Raw genomic sequence first — 20,325 nt, 5'->3', positions numbered from 1 at the left:
CAGTGAGTGAGGATTTTCCCTTTCACAGGAAAACAGGTAGGGTTTTCTGAGGTGCCCACATTTATTGAGGAATCTCTTGTAGGTAACTTACTTATTCTAGGAAACATCTTCAAGCAGTGTCTCTTTTGCTGACTGATCAGATTGGGGCATAGTCAGAATTCCAGAGGCTTCTTGTTGAACTTGAGAACAGAGGGAGAAGAACAAATATTACAGAGTAACCCTACTTCTTTCCTGTCTTTCACTTCAGTCGTAATTTATCTACAAGTGTATATTAATTATAGCAAAACCAGAGGAGCGGTTAACCTGGTGAAGGACAAGACTAATTTCAGCATGACCTGGATTGATTTAGAGCAATGATGACTCTGGAGAAATAAGGCAGATATCAGAGTTTACAAATGTAACCTTTTACACTGAAGGAATGATACAAATATAAAATGTGCACAGAGAAATGAGCAAAGAGTCTCCCTGAAAATCTAGAAGCTACTAGAGACTTAAGGATATATTTCTACTGTATTGTAACCCTGTTTTGCAGCTTAAAAATCCATAATATCTGTAGTCATTGAGCCTAGATATAGCTAGACGTGCAGCCATATCAGTGTAGGCTGCAAAATATGGTTGGTATAGTCAAATACTTCATCAGCTAGATCCATCTGTGCATCTAACATGTCTGCAGTTACTGGAGATAATATGCAGACATAGCTCTGGAAACAGCTACAGCAATATCTTCTGATCCGAGACATGGTAAGTTAATGGACAAGCTGCTTATTCAGAGCACTGGTTCAAAGCAGGGCCAAGTCTGGATTGACTGAAAGCCCCTTCCATCTGCCATTTTATGATCAGTGACCTCTGATACCAGTTACAGACTTGAAGTTCAATTTTTGATGACTGCATACAAGTTTTAAATGGTTCTATTTCTGTGGCCTCATTGGGAACTCTGGCTTGGGGCAAAGATGGTCTGTACATGGAGTTCATTTTGCCTCCAGTCCTTCAAGGATAAAGCATGTGTCTGGGGAACCTTTCAACTTCTGTTCTTCTTATGTTACTTCATGCTTCAGGGAGCAGTAAGACTAGTAAACCTCAGGAAAAAGCTGGGATTTTAAAACTGCAGTGATCAAAAGTTATCTCTGCTATGAACTTGACAAGAGATCTTGGGTGAATATTCCAATTCTTAGAGTCTCCGTTGCAGCCTCTCAAAAACAGGGTGTATATCTGTTTTGTACTGGGAGGTTCTCTGGGCTGTGTAAATAAGCCTTTTGTAGTTTAGTTATGAAGAAATTCAGTCTGGAAGGGTATCTGTATGGTTTGTCTCCTCCCTTATTGCTTACTCTTACTTCTTGATGTGATCATCCCATATTTCCCAATTCTCTCTAGTGTTTGTGCTTATACTGTCAAAATATCTTTATGCTGGTCTTGATCTCTGATGCTGAAAATAAATAGCACTATCCTACTACTGGGAGGAAGGGAGAGGACGACCAGAATGTTCCTGGCCCTGATGTTGTCAGTTCAGTTGAATCCTTTGTCAAACCATGAGATTTGAGGTGAGTTTAAATCAGTGGTGTGCTGGGGCATTTGTCAAATACCTCATAGCCTAAAAGCTTTATGTCTAAAGGATGTCCCAAGAGACCAGGTGTCCCAACACGTCCTCTCTTCCTCCCTTTCTGTCTACTCAGTTGAAATTGCATAGCCTGCTGCCTAACTGGATTGGTAAGGGCAGGGTTTGGGGGAAGGTGCGTCTCTCCAACCAGCTGTAATGGAGGCTTTGTTCACTGAATGAATAAAGCAGCTTTGTTGGCAGAAAAGGAAATCAATGATCTTGCGCTCAGCAGGAGCAACCTGTTGTTCATCCCTATGGGGGAAAGTCATTGATTTCCTGTTCTGCGAGGCAATTGCTGTTCCATTTCCTCTGCCAAAAGCCTGAGCTCCCATATGGTGCTGGGGGCATGATGATGGATTTCTTTATTGCTAAACTCGAGCTGTGAATGATTACTGGGAGGAAATCCTTGGTAAATCCAAAATTTTTTCCAGTAGTGTTTATAGTTGGGAACTTCTACTGTGGCTCTTGTTGGAACTTGGAAGGCTCTGGAAAACCCTGTGTTCAGTGGTTAAATCTAACAAATCTGTGATTAAATCTTTCACCACTAACTTAAAGCAATAAAATCTTAAAGCTCTGAGCCAAGAAAAGTAATTTACTGTAAGGATAAGAGAGTAAATCTCTCCTAGTATTATTATTTGGGCATGTAACTTGGAAGAAAAGCTTTTCTGTACAGCATTCTCTTGCGAGTTATTTTATGAGGCCAACACAGGAATTGCCCATCCATGACAAAAGTTAACAGGAATCCAATATACTGTAGTGCGGGTGGGCAAGGGGGTATTGGCATGCATACAGTTGTGGGGTACTATCATTTGATGCCTCTGGCTAATCAAAAGAAAGCAGTAGGAGTCAGTGTCTTAGCTGGGCAGCTGTGTTAGGTGGAAGTAGTCCCATATTGACACTAGGCATTGAGTTTAAATGCTCTCTCTCCAACAGACTGGTCAGTTGTAATGTTTTGTTTTAGCCATGTTTGTTACATGGCTAAAAATGCTACTAAATATTATGCTGAATTGAAAAGAATTTAAGTGATATGGCCTATAAAATCTGATGACAATGTAAAGAACTTACCTTGACGATGGAGGTAGTGCTTGGAGAATCAGTACTTGAGAAAAGATACAATTGCCTAACTTGTTAGGAAGAAAGTTCTCCCATGCTGTCCAGTTGGTTTTTCCACCCTGAGGGAGAATTTAGCAGTTCTTGGTGCATTTGATGCTTTGGTGTTTCTGAGAACTCTGAGGTGCTTGATCAGGTAGGTGTATTGCAGTAGCCCTTCCCATTTTTTGATGGTGAAGTAGCAGAAGAAAGAAAAACTAAAATTGACTGATCTTGTCTCACTGGGTCAGCGGCAGTTCAGCGACTGTAGCTTGACATTTTCCCGTGTTATGTAGATGTTACTGTGGATTTTATGCACTTAATCTAGTTTTGTTAAAATGTATTTATCACAAATAATAGGATTACTTGCATTTCCTTATAATTCAGGTCAGGATCTGTATTTTGACTTCAGTGTTTCAGAAACTTTAGGATGTAATTTCATTAGCCCAGATAGGGGCCCAAGATACAACTTTATTTAATCTGATCTAACAGCAACTTGGGGCCTTACTTTGGTATATCCCCTCAGTTCAAATACTAATGATTCCTTAAAGCAGGATAGGCTTCGTATTGTGTCTAGAATAGTTTAAATAGATGGATGTATTTTTTACTGGTACGATAAAGTGATGCTGTTTGTCTTTTAGAGGAAGAGATAGAATCAGTTCCTTATAAGATACTGATAATTGTGGAGATTATGGGGGATTCTCAAACAGACTTCTGAGCTCAGGCCCTGATATCCTGTTCCAAAGCCCTTTAGGTAGTTTGAAAAATCTTTTTCTCTTAACCTGTAATATTACTAAAATTAAAACCTACTCACACAGAGGTCTTGAAGTGTTCTCCTTGCCACCTTTGCGGTGCAAGGAAAGCAAAAATAGAATCAGTATGTTTAATGGCTTCCTGTAGGAATTCAGATCATGAAGGTGTTCTCTTAGGGTCTTTTTTTTTAATGTCCTGTGTAACAGTATTACTCATTTTTAGATTAAAAGGCTATTTAAGTGGATGAAAAGACATTTTTAGTGTTGACACTTAATATTCTCAGGTACTTCTGCAGACAGGAAGCTGAACTGTCTTGCTTTACTGTAGCTGCGCCAAGTTGAATTTGGTTTGCTTAGCAGATGTCATTTTTAGTTTGTGCCTTTAAAATAAGGTTTAATGAAGGAAATGTGTGGACACACAATGCAAGCATCAAGGATACAAGCTGCCCTTGCAGTTACAGCCAGGTCACTGTGTCATGAGCTCTGTTCTCTGGTTTCTGTATACTGATGTACTTGTAGAACACCACCATAGACTGAAATGGGAGAATGTTTATGAAGGACACATGTTACAGCCATGTGAAATTAGTGCTGTTTTTAGGAGTGTTGTGATGTGTATATTTATACAAAGCACTTACGACTTGCTTGTTTAGACAAAGGCTAAAATTTGGACAGAAGTGCTTTATCACCTTGTAAGACCCCCATTCCCTTTTGAAAGAACAAACATCTGCATTGTAATGGGACCTGCTTATTTGAACAGGTGGTTTGTTTAGTTTAAGTAGATAGTCATGCAAATTATTTTTCAATATATTCGTTATGCCATGTATTCAACTCAAGGTAGATTAGCGGTCAGTGGCAGAGATACCAGAATAAAAGTCACCATGTGACTCTTTCCTTTTGTGTGTGTTATTTCAAATAAAATTAGTTTTACAAGTATGAAATACAGTGACTGTTACTTAGGGATATTCTTTTTAGAAGTGGTTTGGGGGAGGGACAAAGATGAGGGGCTTCTCCTAAGTATGGGGGCTCTCAATATTGGGGAAAAAGCCCAATGATGCTTCTTGAAAAAACAGACTGAAAAGCAAAACAAAACAAAAATTGTCTAGACTTGATGTCTAGTCTAAAAAGACTAGAAATCGTCCATCTCAGCTGGTGGTGATAGGCTCTGAGGGTCTTGAAAGATCCATCTGACTTCCACTGAGAAAAGTGGACTTCCTTTGCAAAACAGATTGTACTATATATTTAACAAGAGAAGCAGCAAAGTCTGTTTCAAAATCATTAAGAGACATGCTAGGGTTCTAGACAGTTTGCTGGCAGTTGAAATTGTCCTGGTGTGGGGGGAGAGCAATGATAGGTCCTTGAGCCCTTGTGACTGTGGGTAGGCTGGGTTGGTGTCACGTTATGACATTGACTAACAATTTTAATTGTTAACCAAATAAGAAAGCCTTCTGTAAAGGAGTGAACAGAAGCCCATTCCTAATTGAAAACAGTGTGTGCGTTCATTTTTCTAGTTTTGGTTCCTATTAAACTGAGACCAACAACTGTGTTGCTCCATCTCTAAAAGCCCTCTCACAAYAGGAGTTTCCAGGGTTGCGAATTGGCATCCCCTATGAACTGTAGATTTACTTTGAAAATTAAGAAGAGAAAATTCCATCTTCTTTGACCTTTAGATTCTCTTCTGCATAGCATGAAAGCCAAACTGTTATTAATTGAATAAGACTGAGAGCTTGTACATCTGCTTCAGTGTGCCTTAAATATCACAGAAGTTGATGTTACTGTCCTATAAGAATATGCAGCTACTCACTAGAGAGTTCATGTATAGTTAGTAGCCATTTTCTAAGAATGAGTCATTTCTGACTCCTCAAAGATTGAGTATCATATTCCATAAGTGTGACAGATGGTGCCTCAGCAGAAAGGAAGTTGTCTGGTAATTCAGTTTTCAGTATTACTGGAATAAGTGTCCTTTTGCTTCATATCTGAACTTGCTTTATTTTTTAAACACGTGATATAACTGAAGATGAGTTTCTCATAAAATTAACTTCTGRTTTGCATATTGCTGACTAGTGGGAGGAGTGGTAAACCAAAAGGAAACCATCCCAAATTTAGGATTTTTTTGTTATTTTGGGGGGGTTAGGAGGGTGGGTTTTTTGGTTTTGACCCCTCCCTCCCTGAAGGCTTTTAAAAGCACTTGCAAATTTCTCTGATGGCACTGTATAGCTATGCTGCTGTGCTGGAGAAAAGAGTGAGTTTACTGATGGTCATTGAAAAAGACAAGTAACACACAGTCCTTAGGAGCAGAGACATTCTCTGTCAATAGCTAGAGTCTCTTTCATTATGCTCTAAAGTAGTAGTCTTCCTAAACTTTGTCTGTTCCTCTCCCCAGTCCCATTAGGATACTGTTTCATGTCTTTGACTGAAGGAGCTAAACTCAATAATTTGAAGACTTTACAGTGTGTATTTTCAGGCTGTTGTGTTCACTGAAATGATTTTCTTTTTAATCTCTGAAGGTGTGATTGTCAGTAACTTTTCTTTGACTGGAATAAATAAGTATTTTTTTCTCTGAAGTGGTATGATGTAGTAAAGCAGTAAAAAGTGGTAATGGATCTTGGATTCATGGAGTTATTTCTGATCCTTCTAAAATTTAGTTAGTACAAGAGGTTTAAGAAACTTTAGTCATTTGACAGAATTTTAAGAAACATGAAAGGAAAAGTGTGTTCCTCAAGATTTTCTGTAGCACGTTTGTCTTTCCTAAGCAAATGAATTATACAGCTCTTAAGGGAAAAAAAAAATCAGTACTGCATGCAGCTTATTACAACTTACATAATTGATTGGTAATCTAAGGTATTTTATAATTTTATCCTRTGGCTTCTTGGGGCTATCATTTTTGCACAAACACTTGAAAAATCTTTGCAATCTCTCCTTAACAAGGTTAAATTACTAAAACTTAAGGCTGAGAACTTTTTTTTAATCAAACTTAAGTTTGAACAGCCACCTGACACTTAGTACAAATGTGTCCTTGATTATTTCCTTCTTTCTACTTTCTCTTCATTTCAACACCTTTTTGCAAAGCTGTTGTGTAGAAGAAAATTCTTCCATGAATGAGAGCTTGGTGAATGGTTTAAGAGGACAAATTACATAAATATTCTATGACTAGCTTGATTTTTTTCTGTGACACCTAATCCCTTTATTTTTTTTCTCTCTGTCTCTTTTTCCATTTATAGGAACAGAGATCTTTAAAGCACCAGCAAATGTAACTGATACTGGCCAAATGGTTCAAAAATTATTGATGGTGGAGGGAATGGCAGTGACAGACTGCCCAACTTGGTGCCTTGTTTGGATATTTAAGCTTCTATGAAGTCAATTTCTTTTCTCAAAATGCGGTCAGCTGTGAAGCATCTTAAGTTCTTCTCAATACTTTCCAGCTTCTGAAGCCATGTGCTTCGCTGTCTCTTATGGTCGTTGGAAAAAAGCACAAAAAATCTCTGGGGATATTCTGTCTATTTGATCTGGAATTGCCTTTCAGGGTTCTCTTTCAGTAGTAAGTGAGTCTCGGGCTGCGACACTCGCTTCTTGGGTGCTTGTCAAGTTAAACAAGATGAATTCAGGTCTCCAGTTCTAGAAAGATTATTTCTTAAATGAACTCTGCTATGAATATGAGTTTGAGGTACAATTTTGTTTCCTTATTCTGTGTGCCTGAGGACTTCTGCTGTGAATTTCAGTAGGAGCGGGACTGATTAGAGGATGTTTAGGGACTACAATATTAAGTACCTAAGTAAGTTCTATACTGATGCTTGGCATGTGCTCTCCCCCCAACGCACCTTTAAGCTTGAAACCCCTTTGTTCAATCTTGTAGGAAGTATTGACTTAATCTCTTCTGAACGTAACTCTGCACTATTGTGTGCCAGTTCATGAGGTCAAAATGCTCAGACTCAATCAATTTTAAGAACTAATACAATTACCAGTAGGTTAGAATATTTCCATTGTACTGAATGCAGACAGTAGAGCTCTAAAAGGGGCTTAAGTTTATAAATAAATTGAGGCAACTCCTTGGAGACTGTTTTTTTTGCTGTCACTGGCTAATGGTATGTGACAAGGACTGCAAGGTGTGTATCACGCTGACTTAAATTTTCGTGAAGTACTTTCCATTACTTTTTCCCCGTAAACTATTAAAGCAGGTCAGAACACCTCCTAGGAGGTGTTTTGGCTAATGAGACTGGGCTGCTGAGGAAGGACTCATGCTTCTTCAATAGGATTGAGCTCTTGAAGTCGTAGATAGAAGAACAAAGAAGTCTTCAGGGACTTGGGGGATGCAGGGCAGAACAGTACTTTACAGATAGATAAAAGTGAGCACAGATGAGTGTGAAATTATCAGAGATAAGTAAATTTAACTTTAGAAGGCATGACAGAAGACCGTAGTATGCTTCTGGTGGAACCAGGAAAGCAATATAGGGCTTTGGAGTCAGAGCTGAAAGTTACTGAAAATAACACTCATGTTAAGTAGTTAAGGCTGATTGCCCCTTCTGAATCAGTTGTTCTGGTGGATTTGATTTTCTATTAAATGTTGGATCTTAAAAACTTCTTTTATGTAAAATTCCTCTGAGCTTTAATAGCTTAAAACTGTAAGAGACATCTACTCATCAAGTGAATGGAGGGTGAAATCTCAGTTTGAACTGGTTTTAATTATCTTTTTGGCTTGGTTTAAGCAATGATTTTCTCAAAGCTGCCAGACAGTAGGGGAAGATTGGGGGCATCTTGTGTAATAGCAAGTGTAGAATGCCTTTGATTAAAAATGAGGGAAGATGTTTATTGCCTGAAATGCACATGCTGGCTTTTTAAATAGAAGAATGTGGTTGAAAATACCTTCACCTACTTTCCCTTGCAGCTGTTATGTGCATGTTTTGCATTAATTTGAATTGCAAACTGTAGCTGCTGCTGTACAGAATGCATCAAAAAGTTAAACCTTTGACACTTTCTTTATTCTAGTTGCCCCTGAAATATCCTGCTGTCTCATGTTGCCTTTCTTGGTTTCTTATCTGCCTCCTAATCGTCTGTCTGCTTCTCATGGCTTTCTAGAGGACTCCTCCACTTTCTCTAATTACTCATTTCCACACTTCTTATGTATTTCAATATTACATTGTGTGTTCTGGTTGCAATTCCTGTCGATTTAAATCTGGCAGATTCTCACAAATGTCACTTTCTGTGGAGTTTGTTCTGTGTGTGAGATGGTTTCCTGATCACAGCATCCAGATTTTGTAATGCAGCTCTTTGGTTCTGTTTGTAGATCTTATGTTTTTATAACCAACCTGAAGATTTGCTTAACCTTTTTCTGCTGTTTCTCCATATATGAAATTCTTGTTTTCATCTTATGCCCAGACAAAATCTGAGTTAAAGGTAATGCATATACAGAATGTTGAAGTGGAACACTTATGTACTCCTTGGAGAGGAAATAACTTTGAGAAGGAGGCAGAGTGGTAATGTGCACGTGTTGTGGGAAATAGCCCTGGCATGCTGGACACTGATAATGACAAACCCTGTGGAGGAATAGCTTTCGTGTGAGAATAAATGCATGTATGCTGGTCATAATTCTGTCTTTTATTATTATATTTTTTAGAGTCCTCTTTGAGGGAATTAAAAATAAAAAGGTTAAAAATACAGAAGCTCATGAAAAGGTCCGTAGATGACATAGCTGATGACATGGCTGATTCTGATAGAGTACTGTGTCTGACACTCTGTTACAGAGTTTTTTTCATTAGCATGAGCTGGTGTTTTTTCTGTACGCTGCTTATTGTAGCTACATGAGCATAAACTGAGTTGGTACCCCTATGGGAGTATGATGGTCGTAGTAAAGTTTCCATGCAAGCTTTTGGGTTTGGGGTGAATGCTCCTGGAATACACAAAGGCACTCTCTGTTTCCTGGTGTCTGAGTAGTTCTTGTTGCCATCTGAAATGCTAATATACTTTTATTCTTTTATTCTTGCTACTTAAAAGTATCTTCTGTGCTCTGGTGCATTCAATGTTCAGTGTATTCCTGAAAAAGAAAAAAAGCTTATAGGATTTAGGGGGAAAATGTGGTTATTTAGACATTTCAGTTTCTAAACCAGAACACATCTGTTCTGGGGCAGATTGAGGAACATTGCAAATACTCTGGAGAATCTGTTTAAATAGAGTTTGATTGTGATGAATTGGAAACGCGGACTGCAATCAGTATGAAATCTAATAAGACAAATATCAAGCAGTTAATGTTGGAAAAAATAATCAAATGGCTCATCAGAAATGGAGAAAGAGAAACCAGATGAGAGTGCAGTAAGCATGATATATAAAGCTTTTTAACAAAAGAAGTATTGAACACTTCATGACTATGAAATGGTGGAAAAACACATGTAGGAGAATGGAACGTAAGGAAGAAGTTTCTAGTGGTTGTGCAGTTGATTAGGATCTTTGTGAAAGCAGTTGGTAACATCTGCTTTTTGCATCAGGCATAGGCAAACTGAAATTTGTGCCTCTTACTTACAAATATGTAGACAATGAGAATAACCTTAGAACTGAATGTTCTCAGTATAGTGAGCAAGGGTTGAGAGAGACATAGCATCTAAATGCATGAAAGCGGAAGACTAAGGCTATTCTAGCTGCCTGCGAACTAGGAACATTGATACTTGAACTTTGCCCTTTTTCACTTGAATTTGGCAACAAATAAACTTATATTCAATACTTTTAGTTAGGGACATACCAAGCAACTTGTCTGGTAAAGTCACCCTGGCGCTGCATTTTTATAACACAAGAATTAAAAGAAAAGATTTTATAGTCATATATAAGTATTCAGTAGTTAAATCTTTAACATTTCCAGCTGAAATATTTGTCAAAATGAATACATTCTCCCAAAACTTCAATTTTTGACAGAAAACAATTCAGTTGTATTTTTTAATCAGACAGGTTCATTAAGTTTTGAGTAAGAAATATTGTGCTGAAGCTGAACATTCATTAAAAAAAATACTAAATATTAAACTTAGGAGCAAAGGAGCAAATAGCTAAAGATGTATTGAAGTAATTATAGGAGAATAATATCTCATATATATATATTCAGGCAGGAAGAACACCTGCCTGAAAAATGCTTTCAGCCATAATTATATTGCTGCTTTATTTAAAGCTTGTTTAAGCAGAGGTATCTAACTATAGGGTACTGGTGTCTAGAGCATTGTATTTTATACTTTGGTTGTTTTTTTTTGGAGGAGGGGGAGGAGGGAGGTGAAGTGAAGGAAATGAGGAGACTTTCCTTTCGGAAAAGTCTTCAATGACACTTTAAGAAGGCTAGCCTTTGAATGCAGCATCCCTGTCAAAATGAAGCCTTCCATCTGCAGGTGGAGGAAGACTGTCCTAGAAAAGAGAACTAAGCTCTGGTTTCTCTTGTGCTGAATCCAAGTGAATGCGAGTCATCTTTCCCAGCATACACTAGGAACTGCTCTCATAAATGTTACAGAGGGAAGAGCAGAGGAACATCTGAATGTCATGCTGTACTATGCAGGAAGCGGTACAGTAGGACTTTGTGCAGTCATCAGAGTTAGCGTTTTTGTTACTTTTTTTTTTTTTTTTTTTTTTTTTTTTTTTTTTTTTTTTTTTTTTGGCAGCCTGTCACCACTTAACATCGCCAAGAGGCAGCCTCACAGCTTCAAAGTATCTCCCCAAAAGAATCTAGCTAGGATGTGTTTGGTTTTGTGTCCCAAATCAATGAGTAGTCTGAGAGATTATCATCATAATTTCTTAAATATAGTAGATGGTTCCTGTTCTTTAGCAACAAGGCTTACTGAAAACCTGTACCAACTCTGCTAAAGTTTTATCTGCATTATTTGAGATTACTCCCTGAAAATGTCATCTTGAATTTGGTACAAAAAGCTCCTTCAAGCAGATTAGAAAAAGTGCCAAGACATTTTCAACTTATGAAGCTGGAGCTCTGAAACAGTTTCCTGAGGTGCAATACGTTTGTCTGCTGCATTAGAAAGAAAGACTCTACTTCTGCCCTCAGTCCTAATCAAGGTTAGACAGAAAGCACCAGATAACAGTTGAATGGGAGGCTTACATGAAATAAGGCTGAGGCATTTTCTATAGCAAGGTGCACATTTCCCTTTTTAATTAGTACTTAATTAAGCTGGTGTCAATCACTTTGAAACAGAGACTTAGAGAAGGGTAAGTTGATTATTTAACAGTGGACGTAGAGATCAGCATGAGACTGGATAATCTGACCCCTGTGAAGCAGGATATGGATGGAAGTGGAGGGGACAATATAAACTGGTCATGGATGGTGCTAGTGGGGTGGAATGGTGGGGCTTGGAAAGCAGTGCAGAGCTACTGAAGAGGCACTAAAAGATCACGCCCTGGAGTCTCCCTGTAGGAGCCTGTGTTACATGTGGGTCAGGAAGAATGCCTGATTTACAGCCCCATGAAAATCCTATGGAGCCCTGGGAGTAGAGGGGATATTGGTGGGCACCACAGAGGGAGAAGCGGGTGTCTCACAGCAAGTTCCAAATAATGCATCCCAAAGAAGAAAGAGAATGCTAGACACCTTGGAACAGTCGATACCACTCCATTTCCAAATGGAGGAAATAATTCCAAAGTAAGAAGTAATTTAGAGAGTCTTTTGTCATCCACACAAGTTGTGATGTATCTGAGTATCTCTTACAAGTCGAGTAGGTACCCTCTGGTTCAGATTTGTCAAAAAGCTGACCTCCACTCTGTGGAGCATGTGCATAAGTAACCAGGGCAATTCCGAGCGCATGATTAATCTGTGTCCTTGCAGGTTCTGAGGGTGTATCTTACCTGGTAAAGGTCTGAGTGAGTTTGGTTGTAAGGTAAGATATGCCCTCAGGATCTGGCTATCATGTTCATCCAAGTTGTGAAATTGTTAGTAATTTGGTGAGGCTGAAGTTGTAAATTTTACTCCAGCAAGCCTGAATAAACTTTGGCTGTAGGCGTATTTCAAGAGTTAATTTGGCAAAGCCTTAGTTGGAGTTAGTGACTTTTTAAATAAAAATTTTATCAGACAAAGGACTTAATAGACTGATAAAACTAACTTTGTTTTGTTTTGTGACTGAAGCCATAACTAGGATTTTTCTTCCTTTTAGTTGTTTCTTTCTTTGTGTGTTTTTTTTTATCATGCTCTAGGCTTCATGTTTTCAAACTTCCTTTCTCAGAAAACATTAAGTGCTATGAATAATAGCATTCTGAGTCAACTGGCTAATGCTAACAGGTTTAAAGTATTGTGACAGGGGCTATGATAGAATAACAAACTAAATTAACCTATTTTTTGGTGGTGCTCTCATTCATAAAATTTCCAACCTTCTGAAGATTCTCTTCAAACCTTTTATTTCATTCACCTGCCTCTGAATTGTCATATGGAGGAATCAAGACCACCAGCTGCTTTTGAGCATACTTAACACTGCAAAACAGCTGGGCGTACTCTACTTTTCCTGGTTGAACCTCATAGTAAGTGAATTGGGGGGAAGGATGAAGGAGGGGTTGATTTGGGAGTTTTTTGCTCCCCTTCCCCCAATAAATGTAATGTATTTTCCTGAACAGGAATATGACCAATGTATTTTTGAAAGAGACTTTTTAATGTCTCTACATAATTCAGGTTTCATTCCTTCAGAGTCACCTGCATAAATTTCTTCTGTTCAGTAATTTGCCCATCTGGGAATGGCAGGTTAGAGTTGTTTTGTGTGCGTATGTGTGTATACACCTGCACTACTAACCATCACAGTGCTTTCTTCAAGGTGAGATAAGTATTTAAATTGTTCTGCCCTTTTTTTTTYCTCCTTCCAGTCATTGCTGTTTGTGAGCATGAACTTGGCATTCTGCTATCCCAGTTAGTTTATTTTATTAGGTGGGTTCTCCCTCCCTGCTTTTTAGTATAGCTCAGACTTTCCTCAGTTTTGTGAGATTTGATTCTTTTAGGAACTAGTACTGAGCAGAACCCTTCTGGACCAGCCCTTAATTAGTTCCTTATAGAGCCAGCTGTCATAGTTTTCATATATGCAATAGCATATACAGCTGAGGAAAATGTCATTAGAAGGTTCAGGGTAATTCTTCCCTGACCTTGCTCCATTACATATATATGCAAACAATCTGCTACTTGCTTCAAATTATTTGTTAAAATCTCTTCAAGCTGTGGAAAAAAATGTCACCAGTGGAGTCATTATTTTAATGATGCTGCTGGTCTTTTGATCTGCTGAAATATATTGCTTCTACATAAAAATGTGGAAGTAGATATCCTTGGGAAATGCTTGTTATTGCTTATGTTTCAGATTGACAGAGGATCCTTAATCCAATGGATGTTTCAGGATTAGGAATGAAGGAGCTGTTCAAGTAAGCAGTAAACTGAATACTCTTGGTTTAACATGAATCATTCCAGGTACCCTGTTGCAATAAGGTAATAGTTTGATAACAAATTGGAGTTGTAATCTCTTCTCTTGTGGCTGGATACCTATGGGGTAAGCATTCTTCATTACTTACATGAATTCAGGACTTAACTCAATATTGAACATACCTTTYGAGTATAATTCTGTCAGATACATTGGTAGAATTTTACTGACAGCCTTATGCTTCCTGAGATCATGGGAAGTTCAAGAAGACTTGTGAACTGACCATGTCTTCAGCAGAAGAGACCTAGGAGTGCCTGGTGCAGAGTGTATCTCCACATGTCCTTTTGAAAATTGGAAAATACACAACCAAGTATTTCGGTGAAATGACCCAACAGCCACATGTTAATAAAACTTCTTCAGTCTGGCACACAGTCTTTAAGGRGAAAGAAAGGAATGATACCCACCTTTTATTGGCTGTGTCCTAAGGTGACGATGTCTCTAATTTTTCTAAGGCATCTGAATAGCCAAATACTTGAAGTACAAAAGCACTTCTGAGATAGCTGGGTAACTTTTTATTACATTTCTATAACATGAATTTCTGTCTGCATTCACAGATCCTGTGCTGTTCAGTGTCCMGTTAAAGGAACTCAGATTCTTCTCATCTTGTTTTATGTTCTTAGGTTTCTCTAAGGCTAATTTAAATGTTGTTGCAACTTTGTTAGATCCTCACAGTAGAGAGAACCTTGCAGACAATAGTATTTAATGCACTAAACCTTCAAGCTAGAGGTTAAAACTTAAGCATACATACTTTGTAAACTTTCCAAAGAATCTCTATGCAGTAGCATTTGTCAGGACTGTAGGGTGAGTCTGTGGCTGAAAATAAGCTGTTGGTGCGTAATACACATATATACACTGAAAACTTCTTAAAAGCATCCTATGGTCAGAAATTACTTCAGCATTGCATTAAAGCTAATGGAATCCATGGAGAATTTTTTGTTTCTTTACATAGCAGGTAAGGCGTTAAACTAACAGAACTGGGGAGACTGTTTATTTGGCAYGCACATATATCTTTTTTTAATTCACAATAACTTATTGATGTTCAGCATTTCTTCTGAGCAGCTGCTTTCCTTTAGCTCCACTGTGTCTTACACACCTGAAAATCTTGGCAACAATCCCCAACTTTCAGTGAGAATACCAGTATTCCCAGTACACTGAGTAACTTGGGATGAGTATCTTTGTATGACTAATTTCTTTGATTTGCAGAAAGCCTCAAGAAGAGACCAGGAATTCTCCCTTGCATATTCTTTTAAACTTACTGATGTGTTCAGTTTCAGTCTAGTCTCCCAAGAACATATATGGACTATCTTCTTTCAGTCCCTTCCTAATACATTTAGAACCTATTAGTCTGCTGAAGTCAAACTTCAAAGATAGTTGCARATTTGAAACAGTTTCCATGACTACATGGAATTTTATGACTGGGTAAAAGAGCCTCAGATTGACACCCCCAATGCTGCAGTGTGCCTTCCCCCTTACGGAGGTAGGGCAGGGAGAATTCGTTTTTGTTTGTTTATGTTATATTTGGCAGTAGCCAGCTGGCCATATAGCACAGAAGTCCTGACCAGCCAGTCACTAAACAAATAGTTCCTGGCTGAGTACAGCTCTGCTCCCTCTTGCCCTGTGGAAGTGTCGTGGCAAATTGGAAGAGAGCTGGCGGGTAAGGTGACATGGGGAGAGCACGTACTGTACCCATCAGGAGGGAGCCTGCCACCAGGAATTCTGTCTCACTGGACCGATGCGCTCAGGCTTTTTTCATCTCTATTTCTCTCGAGTATATCATACTGAGTAGTTCTGTTGCTTGGCTAGGGAGTTGAACATACTGGTTTTCTCTTTGAAGAGAACACTTGTTTTTATTTTGGTTTCTTTTCCTGGCAAATGCAGCATGTGATTTCCCCCCCCCCCCTTAACTGTTAAAAACATATTCCTCATGTGCTCTCAGCATGTGTGTACGCACACAAAAAAAGTGGTTAAAATGCATCCAGGGGATGATTGTCTCTGGCATTTCTCTCTGAGGTTTAATTACTAAAGAAGATAAAATACTTTTCTACTAGTAAATACTGGTTTACTAATGAATAAAACTTGAATAAACATTCCTTAAGTCAAATGAGCTATGGTACCCAGTTTGTCTCTTCAGTATGTGAACGTTTGTTTTATCCAGCTTGCAAATGTTCTGGGCACATCCCTAAACAGTTATTCCATGCCCTTTTTCTTCAGTCCTCCTCTTCCCTAAAAGAGAAATTACAGTCTGAAATGGGAAATGCTCCTATTCAACTGCAGGATAAATCTTCAGATATATTTGCCAACTTGAACAAAAAGAAGAAAGGGGCGGCTCGCTGCTGATGCAATTAAACAGCTTTCTCTAACCCAATTTTACTATGATTCAGTGTTGTCTTTATGATGGGAATTCTGTAGGAAGTAATATAGAATATACCCACCCTATTTAGTGTTGCCTTTACAGTTGCTTTGTTTCAGAGTTTTTATAAATTAGTTGTTCCTGTTTCCTTGGCAACTCAATTGTCTGCATTGGTTGCCAAGGAACAGCTTCTGCGGCACAAAGGACAGGGACACTGCTGGGGAGTGATTTCATCCCTGGTGTTAATGGACAGTGGAAAGCTTGATAATCTTTAAAGTATGGCCTCTATATTGACTGTTAGCAGGAATTTTTTTTTTTTTTTAATGCAGTTAAGGTGTTGATTTCTTTTTTAATTCAGTTATCACAAACCTCCTTTTATACCCAGCTACAGGACTTCCATTGAAAGGTGTAATAGTTGCATACATATGATGTGCTAGGAAATGCATGTTTCTGGGACAACGTAACCCACTCTGATTTTTGTGGTTACAATAAATTGTGTTATTCTTTGGTTAAAAAGTGAATTTTTTTACAATTTAAGTAGGAAAGCCCTGATTCTGTGACTTGTAGAAATCAGTTAGATGTCATTCTAAGTTTCATAGCAAAGGTGGAATTAAAAGTAAGCATTTATTAGAAATACTTTTGGACAAATGGCTCCTTAGGGTCTTAAGAACTCTAGAGTATTTTCTTATTTGCCCTCCAGTATAACTGCAATCTGGATTCCCATCTGATCTTTCTTTTAAGAAGCACAAACTGACACCTGTCATCAATTCGTCAGTTTTCTAAAATGAGTGCAGATAGAGGGAGCATATTGTGAGTCATAACTTTGAACTAGTGCAACATTTTTTTGAGGCTGCCTTGCAGCCATCAGTCTTATGGCTTTGAATTTCTGAATTCATGATCTCAGAGTGGTTAAGGAATTCATTTGGAATTTATTACAAAATAATATATGAAATAATATAAGTATCTTCAAAGAAGAATGTTAATTTACTTTTTACTTCAGTAAGTGGTAATCAGGTCTTCAAAAAGTACAAGAATTTTTTAATTAATAATACACAAAATGTATTTAGCACATAGGCATACTAATAGATCTGCTTCTGCATGGATGAAAGGATGAGGGGATTTGACTCTTCCTTACTTCCTTAGAGGTTGGTATAGAAGCAGAATATATATATATTTTTTCCTCATAGTGTAGAATATGTAGCTCAGTTCTAGTCTACTCCTCTCACTTATTCTCTAATGAAGTGCCATTATTATGCAGTGTTACACAAGTGCTACTCATCAGTGGTTTTTGAGTCAATTACTATTGGAATATCCACGGGGAAGGTGAAGTGAGTATTGTGTAAAGCATACAATAGTTTCCTACATGCAGAAATGCAGGTACCCCTATGAAACTGAAAAGCTATTACATAGTACTCTACCCCTAAGTGTGTAAGAAAAGAGATGAGAGTAGTTCCTTTCTCTTGGACTTAAAATACCAGGAGGAACAATGCAGCTTTCAAATTACAAGGGGATGTTGAGTGACTGGAAGATTGCTAGCATCCCTGGTTCTGTGATTTCAGAGAAAAGCTTCATTACCTGCAATTATACTGCTTTTGTAGACACTGAATAGAGCGTAGCCTCTTAGAATAAGTGTGGCCAAAAAGTACTACTACTTTCTTGGTTTTAGACACTTCAAGCCCTGTATCACCCGGTTTTAGATCTACTTGCATAAAGTGCTATGTCTGCAGACTAACTTACAGGAGTTCTTTTTGACTTAGCTTAGCTTAAAAATGCTTTGGACTTTGAAAACTGGAGTTCAGTCTCTCAAGCTAGTCAGCGCCTCTGCACAGTCTTCCCAGCTTGATGGGTTACTGAATGAAGTATAGTTTTGACTGTTGTTATCCCCTTTATTACTAAATTTATTATTTTCCCCTCCAATATAAATGGAAAAGTGCACCACCATTTGCCATGTTGTTGTAATAAAATAATTTGTTGTTTCTTAGGGAGGATRCTCATAAGGAAAGCTATAGTGCAGTCAACACAGGTAAACCTGTTGGAATTCAGACTGAGCAGTAGCTTGACTTCAAAACGCTGTTTGGTAAGCTAGATACCAGAATTCAAATGTTGTATTGCAGTTTAAGGAAACTAACTACATTTTGCAACAACACAATGTGTATGGTGTTGATGTTTCATAGCATAAACACAGAAATCCCCAAACCCCTCTTTGCCCCTAACTGGCTATAATCTGAAAGCCTCATGCAGAGAAGGCAGAATGCCCTGGAAAATAAAGGAGCAAGTTACCTATCTTTTAACGAATGACATAAATAGCAGCCTCTCTTTTGTACTTGCTCTCTCTTTCAGATGCTGTATTCCATGATTCAAGCCCTACAACGTTCTTTAAAAACCATTTGGGGATTATTAAATGGGGAACATTGAATTCTCTTTCTGTATAATGCACTTACGATAATTTCAGTTGCCCAAATAGCTTTACAAGTCACTTGAGGCATGATTTACTTAAAAATTATATGAATCAATTAGATACTAAAACATACTTAATGTAAAAGTTATAGCACAGACTGATAAAAGCCAGGCAACTTGATTAAGTATTTGACCTAACATTGTCCTTTTGAACCAGATACAGGGCAGCGCATAGACATGTGGTGTAGATACTCTGTGAACTGTAACAATATTCTAATCTCTGATAACAGGTTGATTTTTAGAGCCTATGGTCACTGTTTAAATATTTATTGAATAAAACTGTTTATTATAAATATCATTTAGAAGGAAGAAAACATTAAAATAGTAGTGGGCACTACTCCCTGTAGGATTACTTAACCTTTATTTAAATGAGATTAATTATCTAAATTCTATGGAACCTGTGGAAATTGGAAATTTTTTTCCTCCTCTTACACAACAGACTTTAAAATCCAGATTTGATACTGAAAATCCATATAAATGTTTTATGTAAAATGCGTGTCCTATATTTCATCACTTTTGTCTACTCTGCCAAAATCAAATGAACTGCCAAATGTGCACATGAACATCAATTTTTAAAAGGTCCTTATTTTTGCTATCTCTATAATGGCTAGAAAGGATGTGTTCTGGAAGAGGGCTTGAATGGGGAACCATTTTATTGCACAGTTTGGTGCAAGTTTAATAAGATGGGAATGCTCTATAACTTGGCTACTTTGCTTGATGCTCTAGCACTGCTAGGGTTTCATTCCTAGCCTGTTTATGGCTCTGAAGTTGTCAGCACAAAAGCTGTCTTAGTGCTGTAATGTATATTCTTCCCAGGTTTTGGTACTATCAAAGCACTACCTTGTTTGGATCCTTAAGTGTGGGAGTCCTTGTTTGCATTTAATAGTCTGAGTTTCTAGTAGTTCACGCTCAGCAAAAAGGAACGGAAGGGTGGTTTTCAGGTGTCTGCCTCCTAACATAGGGGGCAAACACATCCTAATTTGAGCTAAAAAATAGCCTCTTTCTATAGTGCCTCCAAAGTATCTGAGAAGAGGAAGATGGACTAAATTTAAATGTGACTTTTGCAATGCATCTTCAGATTCACAAAGTTAAAGCTTAAAACATGTTGGAGCTAGACTATGAGAGAAAATTCTGTAAGCATACTGATACTTTCTTAAGAAAGGAGTTCAGCTGAGCAAGTAAATGACTTCCTAGAAATCTCTTTGAATAAATTGCCTTGTAAGAGTAATTTAGATATTATAACAGAATTGAGACCTTTTCTGGAACATCACTAAAAATCTGCAGGTGATTATACTTTCCATTTGGTAAGCTGTCATTCGTTGCTGCCTAAATAGAGATCTAAATAATGTACCATTAGGTGAAAGTTACTCTAATGCTATATTGTTGTTGATTTAATAAAGACAGTGATATCAGCTATGTGATATGGCCATGTGTTAGGAGAAGTTAAGAATGGAATAGTGGATTCTGGGTGTTTACTACAGGCCACCTGATCAGGAAGAGGAAGTCGATGAGGCTTTCTACAGACAGCTGGAAGTAGCCTCATGATCCCAGGCCCTGGTTCTCATGGGGGACTTCAACCACCCTGATATCTGCTGGAAAGACAACACAGCTAGGCACAAACAGTCCCGGAGGTTCCTGCAGAGCATTGGTGACAACTTCTTGACACAGGTGGTGGAG

General features: G+C 38.1%; 1 protein-coding gene across 4 annotated transcripts in view; it reads left to right on the top strand.

The window, feature by feature from the left end:
- Positions 1-20,325, top strand: part of DCLK1 (doublecortin like kinase 1) — a 245,684-nt gene that overhangs the window by 14,945 nt on the left and 210,414 nt on the right. The window lies entirely within an intron of this gene.

The sequence above is a fragment of the Apteryx rowi genome, unplaced genomic scaffold (assembly GCF_003343035.1).
Source record: "Apteryx rowi isolate R43461 unplaced genomic scaffold, aptRow1 scaffold_425, whole genome shotgun sequence".
NCBI classification, from domain to species: Eukaryota; Metazoa; Chordata; class Aves; order Apterygiformes; family Apterygidae; genus Apteryx; species Apteryx rowi.
The sequence above is the reverse complement of the archived record's forward strand: the minus strand, read 5'-3'. Positions and strand labels throughout refer to the sequence as shown.